This window comes from Oncorhynchus mykiss, chromosome 13 (genome assembly GCF_013265735.2).
Source record: "Oncorhynchus mykiss isolate Arlee chromosome 13, USDA_OmykA_1.1, whole genome shotgun sequence".
Lineage (NCBI taxonomy): Eukaryota > Metazoa > Chordata > Actinopteri > Salmoniformes > Salmonidae > Oncorhynchus > Oncorhynchus mykiss.
Window position 1 is genome coordinate 40,302,083 of NC_048577.1, and position 12,929 is coordinate 40,315,011.

At 41.7% G+C, this 12,929-nt stretch overlaps 1 protein-coding gene across 2 annotated transcripts in view; it reads left to right on the forward strand.

Annotated features, from left to right (window-relative positions):
• The first annotated feature begins 450 nt into the window (after positions 1 to 450).
• The window catches only part of LOC110485173 (myocardin-related transcription factor B), a 45,496-nt gene continuing 33,017 nt past the window's right edge, over positions 451 to 12,929 (forward strand). For both annotated transcript variants that reach the window (XM_036941046.1, XM_036941048.1), the window contains exon 1: positions 451 to 596. The gene's annotated coding sequence lies outside the window, so the exon portion shown is untranslated. The remainder of the gene's footprint in view (positions 597 to 12,929) is intronic.

Sequence of the window (12,929 nt, forward strand, 5' to 3'; positions counted from 1 at the left end):
ACATGGCCCCAGCATGTACCAGTGGAAGCAAAATAACCCCATAACATCAAATATCCACCACCATATTTTAAAGGAGGTATGGGATTATTTTCTACTTAATGAAACCAGGGGTGCAAAAAATGTAGATATTTTTAGATTGTTTTTAATACTTGCTTAACAAAATCACTTTTTCTGTACAATTGTATTAGTACTTTTTTTTATTTCCCAATTTTTTGGAGCATACAATATCGCTCAGTATTTGTATTATTTATTTTATACAGTATTTTTTGCTCATCTTTATCAAGGGTTCCAATAATTAAGGACATGACTGTATATCAAACATTTACAAATGATGCAGTGATTTTAAAACAATTATGAAGGCTATAGTGAATTCTGAATGAGACGGAGCAGGGATTAAACCCTATCCATTGAACACATCAAAGGGTTAAATTCAGATTACATCATCGACTCCAGCCGAGGAGCAGCCATCTTTTTCCAAGACCAACAATTTCACTTTCACCGAAGAAAAACAAATAGCTATTTATTTATTAATCATCTCAAACAAGCGACAATTCCGTTCCATCGAGACAAATACCAACGAACTCAAAGGAAAATCGGTAAGATTTGCATGTCAATGTTTCAATAATTCTACTGTCACTGTTTTTCATGGCTGTTTCAGAATGCACCACTGCCACCGGTTGCTTTGGTGATGCATTGTAACGGTGCAATAATAAGTGATGAACATTGGATACAATGTCAAGGGGCTAGATTTGGCAAAAACATAATGGCAGATCTTGACAGCCTATTTTCACGATAATGGCAGGTTTTGTATGTTGAGTTTATGTTGAAAAACGAATGTGCGTGACCAGTTTTTAACAACACAATACCATGCAACTTTTCTGATAATTTATTAGGTAACCTAACACACCTGACATTTTGAAATAGTGTCTATCTATTTGACAATAGCCCCAGACGTCACCAATTAAGTTCAGCTCGTAGTGGGGTGATTTGAGCTAGATTAGATTAGATGTAGAGTTCTTATATGATGAAGTCTTTTAAATGTTAAAAGGCGCAATCAGCAGTCACTACATCCATTTTTGACTTATAAATGCATGATATGTACGCAATGATTCTAGTGCTTCATGTGCTTAGTTCAACTGTCATACCACATCGGAACCCAAAATATAAGCGTGTTTTCAACATTTGTAAACAAAGAAAAGGTAGACAAACATGGTTAAAACGATCATTTTGATATCATGGATTGTCATTCGTTGAGTCCATAGCTATGTCTATGAATTTGAGAGAGGTTACATTTTCCCAGCGCCATCCCTTAACTTTTTACCGAACTAGAGGTGGGGAACCGCGCTTTGTTATTGTCAAATCAAATCAAGATGATGTTGATAGACATGGCAGCTCTGTTTCTAGTTCCTTATTGTTTCTACCGCTGACTGACGCTTTAATGATTAACTCCAAATGCTGAAAATATGTGCCGCTCAAGGTCATGAACATGTGTAAGCTTTTGGAGTATTATGTTTTTAAACACCTGTTGATCTTGTTCAGTATCACAGAGGTCAGCATGAGAGTTCACAACATCAATATGCCCCCAGATGTTCTGTTAAAACTCTGGGCGTTTATATGCTGCTTAACACTGTCAACACACACAACATATATTTGAAGTCTTTTCACACATCATTCGTTTTGAAATCCCACTCAAACCCATGTAACCATAAGCGTCTCTCAAGGGAAAACAGTTTCTAGATTGAGCCAGATTGCTCTCCCAGCACCCTTTCCCCACTGTATGATGCACATGGATGTGACTGTGGGTGTAGGGCCTGAGAAAATCATGTATCCATCTGAGCCAGCAGCACTGTGAGGGATGGAGGAAGGAAGGAAACGGTTGTAATCGGGGTAACTTTTCTGTTTTCCAAAGTGGAGGCAGGAAGTCAATCAGCTCTGGGGAGATGACAGCCAATGAATGCAGAGAGAGAGAGAGGGAGCGAGAGGTGCTGTGTGTTCTGCACTTTCTGTTGAATTTGAGAGAGAAGGAATACATGTATGTTACATGACTGTCCACTGTCATAAACTTCCTTTCATCGTTTATTTCATCTCTGTTGCACTGTTGCAGATGCAATGCTATACAAAGTAAATTGTCAAATCAATGACAAACTCTTGAAGGGCAGACCACCTGGAAAATTGCACACTCCTTTTCTTCTTTGCTACCGTTTTCTGTCGATGTTGGTGTATCTGGCAATATGAAATGAGCCCATTGCAACTAATGGAAGAAGTGTGTTTAGGGTCTGTGAAAGGGCAGAGTTGTATATTAAAGTCTGTTTATTGAAGCAGCTAGCCTGGACAGCATCAATGTTCTCACACTCGTTCAGTAGTTCATGCTGCAGTGTTTTTGCAGGGCTGGTGAGAAGTTAAGTTTGCATCGAGAGTCCATTTCCAACAATGCAGAGTAAAAGATAAGATAGAAATCGAATCAAATTGTATTTGTCACATACACCGAATACAACAGGTGTAGATCTTACAGTGAAATGCTTACTTACAAGCCCTTAACCAACAATGCTTTAAGAAGTTTTAAGAAAAAAAGTGTTAAGTAAAAATGTCAAATAAAAGTAACGAATAATTTAAAAGCAGCAGTAAAATAACAATAGCGAGGCTATATACAGGGGGTACCGGTACAGAGTCAATGTGCAGGGGCACCGGTTAGTCGAGGTAATTGAGGTAATATGTACATGTAGGTCGAGTTAAAATGACTATGCATAGATAATAACAGAGAGTAGCAGCAGTGTAAAAGAGGGGTCTGGGTAGCCCTTTGATTAGCTGTTCAAGAGTCTTATTTCTTGGGGGTAGAAGCTGTTAAGAAGCCTTTTGGACCTAGACCTGGTGCATTGCTTGCCGTGCGGGAGCAGAGAGAACAGTCTGTGGCTTGGGTGACTGGAGACTTTGGGCCTTCTTCTGACACCGCCTGGTACAGTGGTTCTTCCTTTAAAAGTTTTGAACTTATGCCGCTACCATTTTGTGGTAGATGGTGGCATATTGTGGTAAATTGTGTCATTCTGGCAACAATGGCTGACACTTAAATAACGTGCCATAGAATTCTGCGGCACCCTGCAAGTTGTGCTACAGTACGCCGCCACTTTTAAAGGAAGAACAACTGTATTGAGTTCCTGGATGGAAGGGAGCTCGACCCCAGTGATACACTGGGAGATACGCACTACCCTCTGTAGTGACTTGCGGTCAGATGCCAAGCAGTTGCCATACCAAACGGTGATGCAGTCAGTCAAGATGCTCTCGATTGTGCAGCTGTAGAACTTTTTGAGGATCTGATGTCCCATGCCAAATATTTTCAGCCACCTGTCGTGCCCTCTTCACCAACTGTGTTGGTGTGTTTGGACCATGATAGATCCTTAGTGATGTGTTGCACTGAGGAACTTAGAGCTTAGGGCATAAAAATTCCTAATATTGAGTTGTGCCCCCTTTGTCTGCAGAACAGCCTCAATGTGTCAGGGCATGGACTCTACAAGGTGAGGAAAGCATTTCAAAAGGTTGCTGGCCCATATTGACTCCAATGCTTCCCATAGTTGTGTCAAGTTGGCTGAATGTTCTTTGGGTGGTGGACCATTCTTGATACAAACGGGAAACTCTTGAGCATGAAAAATCCAGCAGCGTTACAGTTCTTGACACACTCACACCTGACAGCTACTACCATATCCCGTTCAAAAGCACTTAAATATTTTGTCTTGCCCATTCACGTTTTGAATGGCACACAATCCATGTCTCAATTGTCTCAAGGCTTAAAAATAATTATTTAACCTGTCTCCTCCCCTTCATCTACTCCGATTGAAGTGAATTTTATTGAAGTGGACGTCAATAAGGGATAATAGCTTTCACCTGGATTCACCTTGTTAGTCTAGGTCATGGATAGAGCAGGTGTTCTTAATGTTTTGTACACTCAGTGTATATTTAGTTCATTTAGCAGGTGTTCTTATCACACCATAGTGCCATCAGACTTCTGATACCGATGCAGGGTAAAGGGGGGGGGCACAAAATGTGAACCGCTATAAAAAAAATGATAAAGAAAAGTTTTTCGTATTTTGAAAACAATTACATTGGTATAGTTCGGCCCAGTGTAATTCAAATGACAAAATACTTAATTGTGCATTTCCATTTTTTATTTTTATATTACCTTTATTTAACTAGGCAAGTCAGTTAAGAACAAATTCTTATTTTCAATGACGGCCTAGGAACAGTGGGTTAACTGCCTGTTCAGGGGCAGAACGACAGATTTGTACCTTGTCGGCTCCGGGATTTGAACTTGCAACCTTTCGGGGTCTAGCCCAACACTCTAACCACTAGGCTACCCTGCCGCCCCAAATACATGTAACATAAATAAATAAATACTACCCATCTCTGTGTATTCATAGTGAGGCAGCACAGCGCAGGGAGAGGGCAGGCCAGAAATGGTGGTTCCTTGGTGTTCTGGTTTGTGTTTTCTCAGTCCTACTGTGCTGTCTGTCCGTATTCAGGCAGGAGGCCTGTTACACTGTTCTGACGCTGTTATTGTTACCATTTATTCCAATGAATAAATGTTATTCCTAATCTTTTCTGGGGAATCGTAAGTGTATACAGCACTTTGCTGGGCCCATGCGGACAGACTTGAATGTAATATGAATACTACAAGAGCAACATGTTTTCTGTGTGAACATGATTCAGATAGTCATGGCAAACATTTGTTCCTCATTTGGGTTGAGTGGAATGTTGGTTCTAGTGAATTTGTTTGCACAACATGTTCCCACCTCATGAGATATATTTAGTCAGCCACCAATTGTGCAAGTTCTCCCACTTAAAAAGATGAGAGAGGCCTGTCATTTTCATCATAGGAACACTTCAACTATGACAGACAAAATGAGAAAAAAAATCTAGAAAATCACATTGTAGGATTTTTAATGAATTTATTTGCAAATTATGGTGGAAAATAAGTATTTGGTCACCTACAAACAAACAAGATTTCTGGCTCTCACAGACCTGTAACTTCTTCTTTAAGAGGCTCCTCTGTCCTCCACTCATTACCTGTATTAATGGCACCTGTTTGAACTTGTTATCAGTATAAAAGACACCTGTCCACAACCTCAAACAGTCACACTCCAAACTCCACTATGGTCAAGACCAAAGAGCTGTCAAAGGACACCAGAAACAAAATTGTAGACCTGCACCAGGCTGGGAAGACTGAATCTGCAATAGGTAAGCAGCTTGGTTTGAAGAAATCAACAGTGGGAGCAATTATTAGGAAATGGAAGACATACAAGACCACTGATAATCTCCCTCGATCTGGGGCTCCACGCAAGATCTCACCCCGTGGGGTCAAAATGATCACAAGAACGGTGAGCAAAAATCCCAGAACCACATGGGGGGACCTAGTGAATGACCTGCAGAGAGCTGGGACCAAAGTAACAAAGCCTACCATCAGTAACACACTATGCCGCCAGGGACTCAAATCCTGCAGTGCCAGGGGGGTGCCCCTGCTTAAACCAGTACATGTCCAGGCCCGTCTGAAGTTTGCTAGAGAGCATTTGGATGATCCAGAAGAAGATTGGGAGAATGTCATATGGTCAGATGAAACCAAAATATAACTTTTTGCTAAAAACTCAACTCATCGTGTTTGGAGGACAAAGAATGCTGAGTTGCATCCACATAACACCATACCTACTGTGAAGCATGGGGGTGGAAACATCATGCTTTGGGGCTGTTTTTCTGCAAAGGGACCAGGACGACTGATCCGTGTAAAGGAAAGAATGAATGGAGCCATGTATCGCGAGATTTTGAGTGAAAACCTCCTTCCATCAGCAAGGGCATTGAAGATGAAACGTGGCTGGGTCTTTCAGCATGACAATGATCCAAACAACACACTGCCCGGGCAACGAAGGAGTGGCTTCGTAAGAAGCATTTCAAGGTCCTGGAGTGGCCTAGCCAGTCTCCAGATCTCAACCCCATAGAAAATCTTTGGAGGGAGTTGAAAGTATGTGTTGCCCAGCAACAGCCCCAAAACATCACTGCTCTAGAGGAGATCCGCATGGAGGAATTGGCCAAAATACCAGCAACAGTGTGTGAAAACCTTGTGAAGACTTACAGAAAACGTTTGACCTCTATCATTGCTAACAAAGGGTATATAACAAAGTATTGAGATAAACTTTTGTTATTGACCAAATACTTATTTTCCACCATAATTTGCAAATAAATTCATTAAAAATCCTACAATGTGATTTTCTGGATTTTCTTTTCTTCATTTTGTCTGTCATAGTTGAAGTGTACCTATGATGAAAATTACAGGCCTCTCTCATCTTTTTAAGTGGGAGAACTTGCACAATTGGTGGCTGACTAAATACTTTTTTTGCCCCACTGTACTACCCTCCAGTGGAATGTTCCCAGTTGACATAATCCCGATTCCCTATGCAGTTAGACCTGATTCCCAGCATTACATTTCCATGGCACAGCATCAATTTCAGTAACATGAACAGCATGTCAATCTAAGGGCAGTGAGTGCTAGTGATGAGCAGTGAATCGAACGCATTTCCCACTGAGTCAGCGGGATTGCAGGCTGGTGATTGTGTTACACAAAGGACACTTAGGGTCAGCAGCACTCTGTCCACTAACAAACACATTAAGGCCCATCTCCATGGCCTCTTTGGACTTCTAAGAAACAACTTTCTTTCAAGAGAAAGATTTTCATTTTGTCCTCACACTATACATTTTTTTTTTCTCTAGCATCTTGTCTCCATTGCTACTTTTACATGTTTGAAATATATATATATACATGTATATATACCCTTTATATACACAAAAGTACTTGGACACCCTTTCAAATGATTGGATTCGGCTATTTCAGCCACACCCATTCCTGAGGGAGAACAAGTATTTGATACACTGCCGATTTACAGGTTTTCCTACTTACAAAGCATGTAGAGGTCTGTAATTTTTATCATAGGTACACTTCGACTGTGAGAGACGGAATCTAAAAATCAAAAATCCAGAAAATCACATTGTATGATTTTTAAGTAATGAATTTGCATTTTATTGCATGACATAAGTATTTGATACATCAGAAAAGCAGAACTTAATATTTGGTACAGAAACCTTTGTTTGTAATTACAGAGATCAAACGTTTCCTGTAGTTCTTGACCAGGTTTGCACACACTGCAGCAGGGATTTTGGCCCACTCCTCCATACAGACCGTCTCCAGATCCTTCAGGTTTCGGGGCTGTCGCTGGGCAATACGGACTTTCAGCTCCCTCCAAAGATTTTCTATTGGGTTCAGGTCTGGAGACTGGCTAGGCCACTCCAGGACCTTGAGATGCTTCTTACGGAGCCACTCCTTAGTTGCCCTGGCTGTGTGTTTCGGGTCGTTGTCATGCTGGAAGACCCAGCCACGACCCATTTTCAATACTCTTACTGAGGGAAGGAGGTTGCTGGCCAAGATCTCGCGATGCATGGCCCCATCCATCCTCCCCTCAATACGGTGCAGTCGTCCTGTCCCCTTTGCAGAAAAGCATCCCCAAAGAATGATGTTTCCATCTCCATGCTTCATGGTTGGGATGGTGTTCTTGGGGTTGTACTCATCCTTCTTCCTCCAAACACGGTGAGTGGTGTTTAGACCAAAAAGCTCTATTTTTGTCTCATCAGACCACATGACCTTCTCCCATTCCTCCTCTGGATCATCCAGATGGTCATTGGCAAACTTCAGATGGGCCTGGACATGCGCTGGCTTGAGCAGGGGGACCTTGAATGCGCTGCAGGATTTTAAACCATGACAGCGTAGTGTGTTACTAATGGTTTTCTTTGAGACTGTGGTCCCAGCTCTCTTCAGGTCATTGACCAGGTCCTGCCATGTAGTTCTGGGCTGATCCCTCACCTTCCTCATGATCATTGATGCCCCACGAGGTAAGATATTGCATGGAGCCCCAGACAAAGGGTGATTGACCATCATCTGGAACTTCTTCCATTTTCTAATAATTGCGCCAACAGTTGTTGCCTTCTCACCAAGCTGCTTGCCTATTGTTCTGTAGCCCACCCCAGCCTTGTGCAGGTCTACAATTTTATCGCTGATGTCCTTACACAGCTCTCTGGTCTTGGCCATTGTGGAGAGGTTGGAGTCTGTTTGAGTGAGTGTGTGGACAGGTGTCTTTTATACAGGTAACGAGTTCAAACTGGTGCAGTTAATACAGGTAATGAGTGGAGAACAGGAGGGCTTCTTAAAGAAAAACTAACAGGTCTGTGAGAGCCGGAATTCTTACTGGTTGGTAGGTGATCAAATACTTATGTCATGCAAATTAATTACTTAAAAATCATACAATGTGATTTTCTGTTTTTTATTTTTTTAGCACAGTTGAAGTGTACATATGATAAAAATTACAGACCTCTAACACCGGAAACACCGGAAAACCTAACACCGGAAAACCTGCAAAATCGGCAGTGTATCAAATACTTGTTCTCCCCACTGTATATAAAATCAAGCACACAGCCATGCAATCTCCATAGACAAACATTGGCAGTAGAATGGCCTTACTGAAGAGCTAAGTGACTTTCAACGACGTGGCACCGTTATAGGATGCCACCTTTCCAACAAGTCAGTTGGTCACATTTCAGCCCTTCTAGAGCTGCCCCGGTCAACTGTAAGTGCTGTTATTGTGAAGTGGAAACGTCTAGGAGCAACAACGGCTCAGTGGTAGGCCACACAAGCTCACAGAATGGGGCCGCCAAGTGCTGAAGCGGGTAGTGCATAAAAATAATCTACCGAACTCCAAACATCCTCTGGAAGCAACGTCAGCACAAGTACTGTTTGTCGGGAGCTTCATGAAATGGGATTCCATGGCCGAACAGCCACACACAAGCCTAAGATCTCCATGTGCAATGCCAAGCGTCGGCTGGACTGGTGTAAAGCTTGCTGGCATTGGGCTCTGGAGTAGTGGAAACGCGTTCTCTGATGTGATGAATCACTCTTCACCATCTGGCAGTCTGACAGACGAATCTGGGTTTGGTGGATACCAGGAGAACTCTACCTGCCCCAATGCATAGTGCCAACTGTGAAGTTTGGTGGAGGAATAATAGTCTGGGGCTGTTTTTCATGGTTTGGGGTAGGCCACTTAGTTCCAGTAAAGGGAAATCTTAACGCTACAGAATACAACATTCTAGATGATTCTGTGCTTCCAACTTTGTGCAAACTATTTGGAGAAAGCATTTTCCAGTTTCAGCATCACAATGCCCCATGCACAAAGTGAGGTCCATAAAGATATGGTTTCTTGAGATCGGCGTGGAAGAACTTGACTGGCCTGCACAGAGCCCTGACCTCAACCCCATTGAACACCTTTGGGATGAATTGGAACGACTGACTGCGAGCCAGGCCTAATCGCCCAACATCAGTGCCCGACCTCACTATTGCTCTTGTGGCTGAATAGAAGTCCCCGCAGCAACGTTCCAACATCTAGTGGAAAGCCTTCCCAGAAGTGTGGAGGCTGTTATAGCAGCAAAGGGGAGACCAACTCCATATTAATGATTTTGGAATGAGATGTTCGACGAGCAGGTGTCCACATACTTTTGGTCATGTAGTGTATATATAGTGTGGCAAAAAAGTATTTAGTCAGCCACCAATTGTGCAAGTTCTCCCACTTAAAAATATGAGAGAGGCCTGTAATTTGCATCATAGGTACACTTCAACTATGACAGACAAAATGAGAAAAAAAATCCAGAAAATCACATTGTAGGATTTTTAATGAATTTATTTGCAAATTATGGTGGGAAATAAGTATTTGGTCAATAACAAAAGTTTATCTCAATACTTTGTTATATACCCTTTGTTGGCAATGACAGTGGTCAAACGTTTTCTGTAAGTCTTCACAAGGTTTTCACACACTGTTGCTGGTATTTTGGCCCATTCCTCCATGCAGATCTCCTCTAGAGCAGTGATGTTTTGGGGCTGTTGCTGGGCAACACGGACTTTCAACTCCCTCCAAAGATTTCTATGGGGTTGAGATCTGGAAACTGGCTAGGCCACTCCAGGACCTTGAAATGCTTCTTACGAAGCCACTCCTTTGTTGCCCGGGCGGTGTGTTTGGGATCATTGTCATGCTGAAAGACCCAGCCACGTTTCATCTTCAATGCCCTTGCTGATGTATAGTTACAGCCAGAATTTAAAGTGTATTACAATTATATTTTGTTTCTTTGGCCTACACACAATACCTCATAATGTCAAATTAGAATTGTTTTTAGAAATGTTTACTAAGTCATTAAAGATAAAAATCTGAAATGTCTTGAGTCAATAAATAATCAACCCCTTTGTTATGGCAAGCCTAAATAAGTTCAGGAATACAAATGTTGCATGGACCCACTCTGTGTGCAATAATAGTTTTGATTTTTGAATGACTACCTCATCTCTGTACCCCACACATAAAATGATCTGTAAGGTCCCTGTCGAGCAATCAATTTCAAAAACAGATTCAACCACAAAGACCAAGGAAGTTTTCCAATGCCTGGGCAAAGAAGGTCAGCTATTGGTAGATGGGTAAAACAAAGAAAATAGACATTGCATATCCCTTTGAGCATGGTGAAGTTATTATTACACTTTGGATGATGTATCAATACACCCAGTCACTACACACCCAGAGGAAGGTAACCGTTCAGGGATTTCACCATGAGGCCAATGGTGACTTTAAAAGAGTTCAAGTTTAATGGCTGTGATAGGAGAAAACTGAGGATGGATCAACAACATTGTAGTTACTCCACAATACTAAGCTAATTGACAGAGTGAAAAGAAGGAAGCCCGTACAGAATAAAATATTCTAAAACATGCATCCTGTTTGCAACATGGCACTAAAGTAATACTGCGAAAAATGTTGCAAGGAAATAAACTTAAATGCAAAGCATTATGTTTGTGGCAAATACAACACAACACATCACTGAGTACCACTCTTCATATTTTCAAGCATGGTTGTGGCTGCATCATGTTATGGATATGCTTGTCGTCGGCAAAGCTTGTTTTTTTTTATAAAAAGAAACAGAATAGAGCTAAGCACATGCAAAATCTGGTTCAGTCTGCTGTCAACAGACACTGGGAGACAAATTGACCTTTCAGTAGGACAATAACCTAAAACTCAAGGCCAAATGTGCACCGGAGCTGCATACAAAAATGACATTGAATATTCCTGAGTGGCCTTGTTACAGTTTTGACTGAAATCGGCATTCAAATCTGTGCTAAGACTTTAAAATGGCTGTTTAGCAATGATCAACAACCAACTTGACAGAGCTTGAAGAGTTTAAAAAGAATAATGGGCAAATATTGTACAATCCAGTTCTTACCCAGAAAAAAATCACAGCTGTAATCACTGCCAAAGGGTGTTCAAACATGTATTGACTCAGGGATGTGAATACTTATATAAATGAGATAATTCTGTATTTCATTTTCAATAAATTTGCAAACATTTCTAAAAACACGTTTTCACTTTGTCATTATGGGGTGTTGTGTGTAGAGGATGAGTAAAAAAAAAAAGAAGATTTAATCCCATTTTAATTCAGGCTGTAACACAACAAAATGTGGAATAAGTATGAAATATGAATCCTTTCAGAAGGAAATGTATATACTAGAATTTGAAAGAGTAAAATATCAAGAAGTATAGGCTACATCCCCATTTGGTAATATTGGACCACAGGTCATTGTGTTGTGTAGTATATCTGTGCCATTGCAGTAGTATCTGCCTCATAGGTTATTTTAGTTGGACTAAATTAAGACCTCAAACTCTCCCAGTAACATTGTTTGAATGGAAACGTGCCATCTGGAAAGCAGAGCAGTACTCCCCAACTGTGATTGTAGACCAAAACAGATACTCCCTCCCTCCTCCCAGGCCCACGCCATGAGTCCCAACATGCCAACGGCCAAGCGGAAGGCTATTTCTGTCTGCGGTCGGCTGGTCCAGCCGCCCCCTCCTCCACTGACCCAATGCTGAGTGCAGCGGCCCGCTCCGCTGCCTGGGCCCTGGGAGGGTCAGACGCCATGTGTGAAGTTCTCAGTCATGGCCACTGGAGAATTTATTAGACTTATGGGAAATTTACGGTGTTTGAAATGGGGGAATTTTGGGGGGCGGGGAAGAAGAAGAGTTAAGGATGAGGAAGTCCCCCTCCTCTTTCTGCAGTGCTGCAGTAGTCAGTCTCACACTGTTTTCTTTTGTGCAGTTCTGAGTGTGGTGAGACCCATATGGCCTAAGCACACATGGAAAAGGAGGCTTTTTTTCCTGTATTTTTTTCCAGCTTTTTTTGGCGAGTACTATCAGCTATTTTTAGACATACAGTTGACCTCCTCTGGCTTACTGGTGGTGAGTCAGTGAGTGTTTATTGAGGTTCAAAGTTATAAATGTTTAATGTGGTAACATACCATTTTTTTCTCTATTCCACATACATTCTAGTTTTTTCCCATTCCCCACAATCCTCTTTCCGTCACCACTGTGGGTTTTTCAATTTCAACTTCTACTGTTCTAACTCCTGTTGTGCTCAACTGCTTTTAAGTATTACTATTTCCTGAAGGGACATAATGATTTTTTTTTTATCTCACCACTGTCTGTGTCTTCTCATGAATGATCCAGATAACAAGCAGATCACAGGCTTTGCCTCCCATGTCTGTTAGTTTTTTTCTACAGATGTGTCCCAACAAGTCTCAAATGAGTCTGCATTGTAATCGGATTTGACATGGCTCAGCTACTTAGCATCAAATTGCATCTACACAAACCACGAGGACAAACACAATAGACCATGGATCCATGAGGACACTTTTAACCCCCAGGATAGGGTGGAATTCTTACTACGTTGACACTCAGTGCTTAGTCATGTGCACTATGTGGCTCACTTCCTGCCCTAGGTGGTGACACGGTGCATGCCAATTCAGTGGACTGCAAGTGAACTCGGGC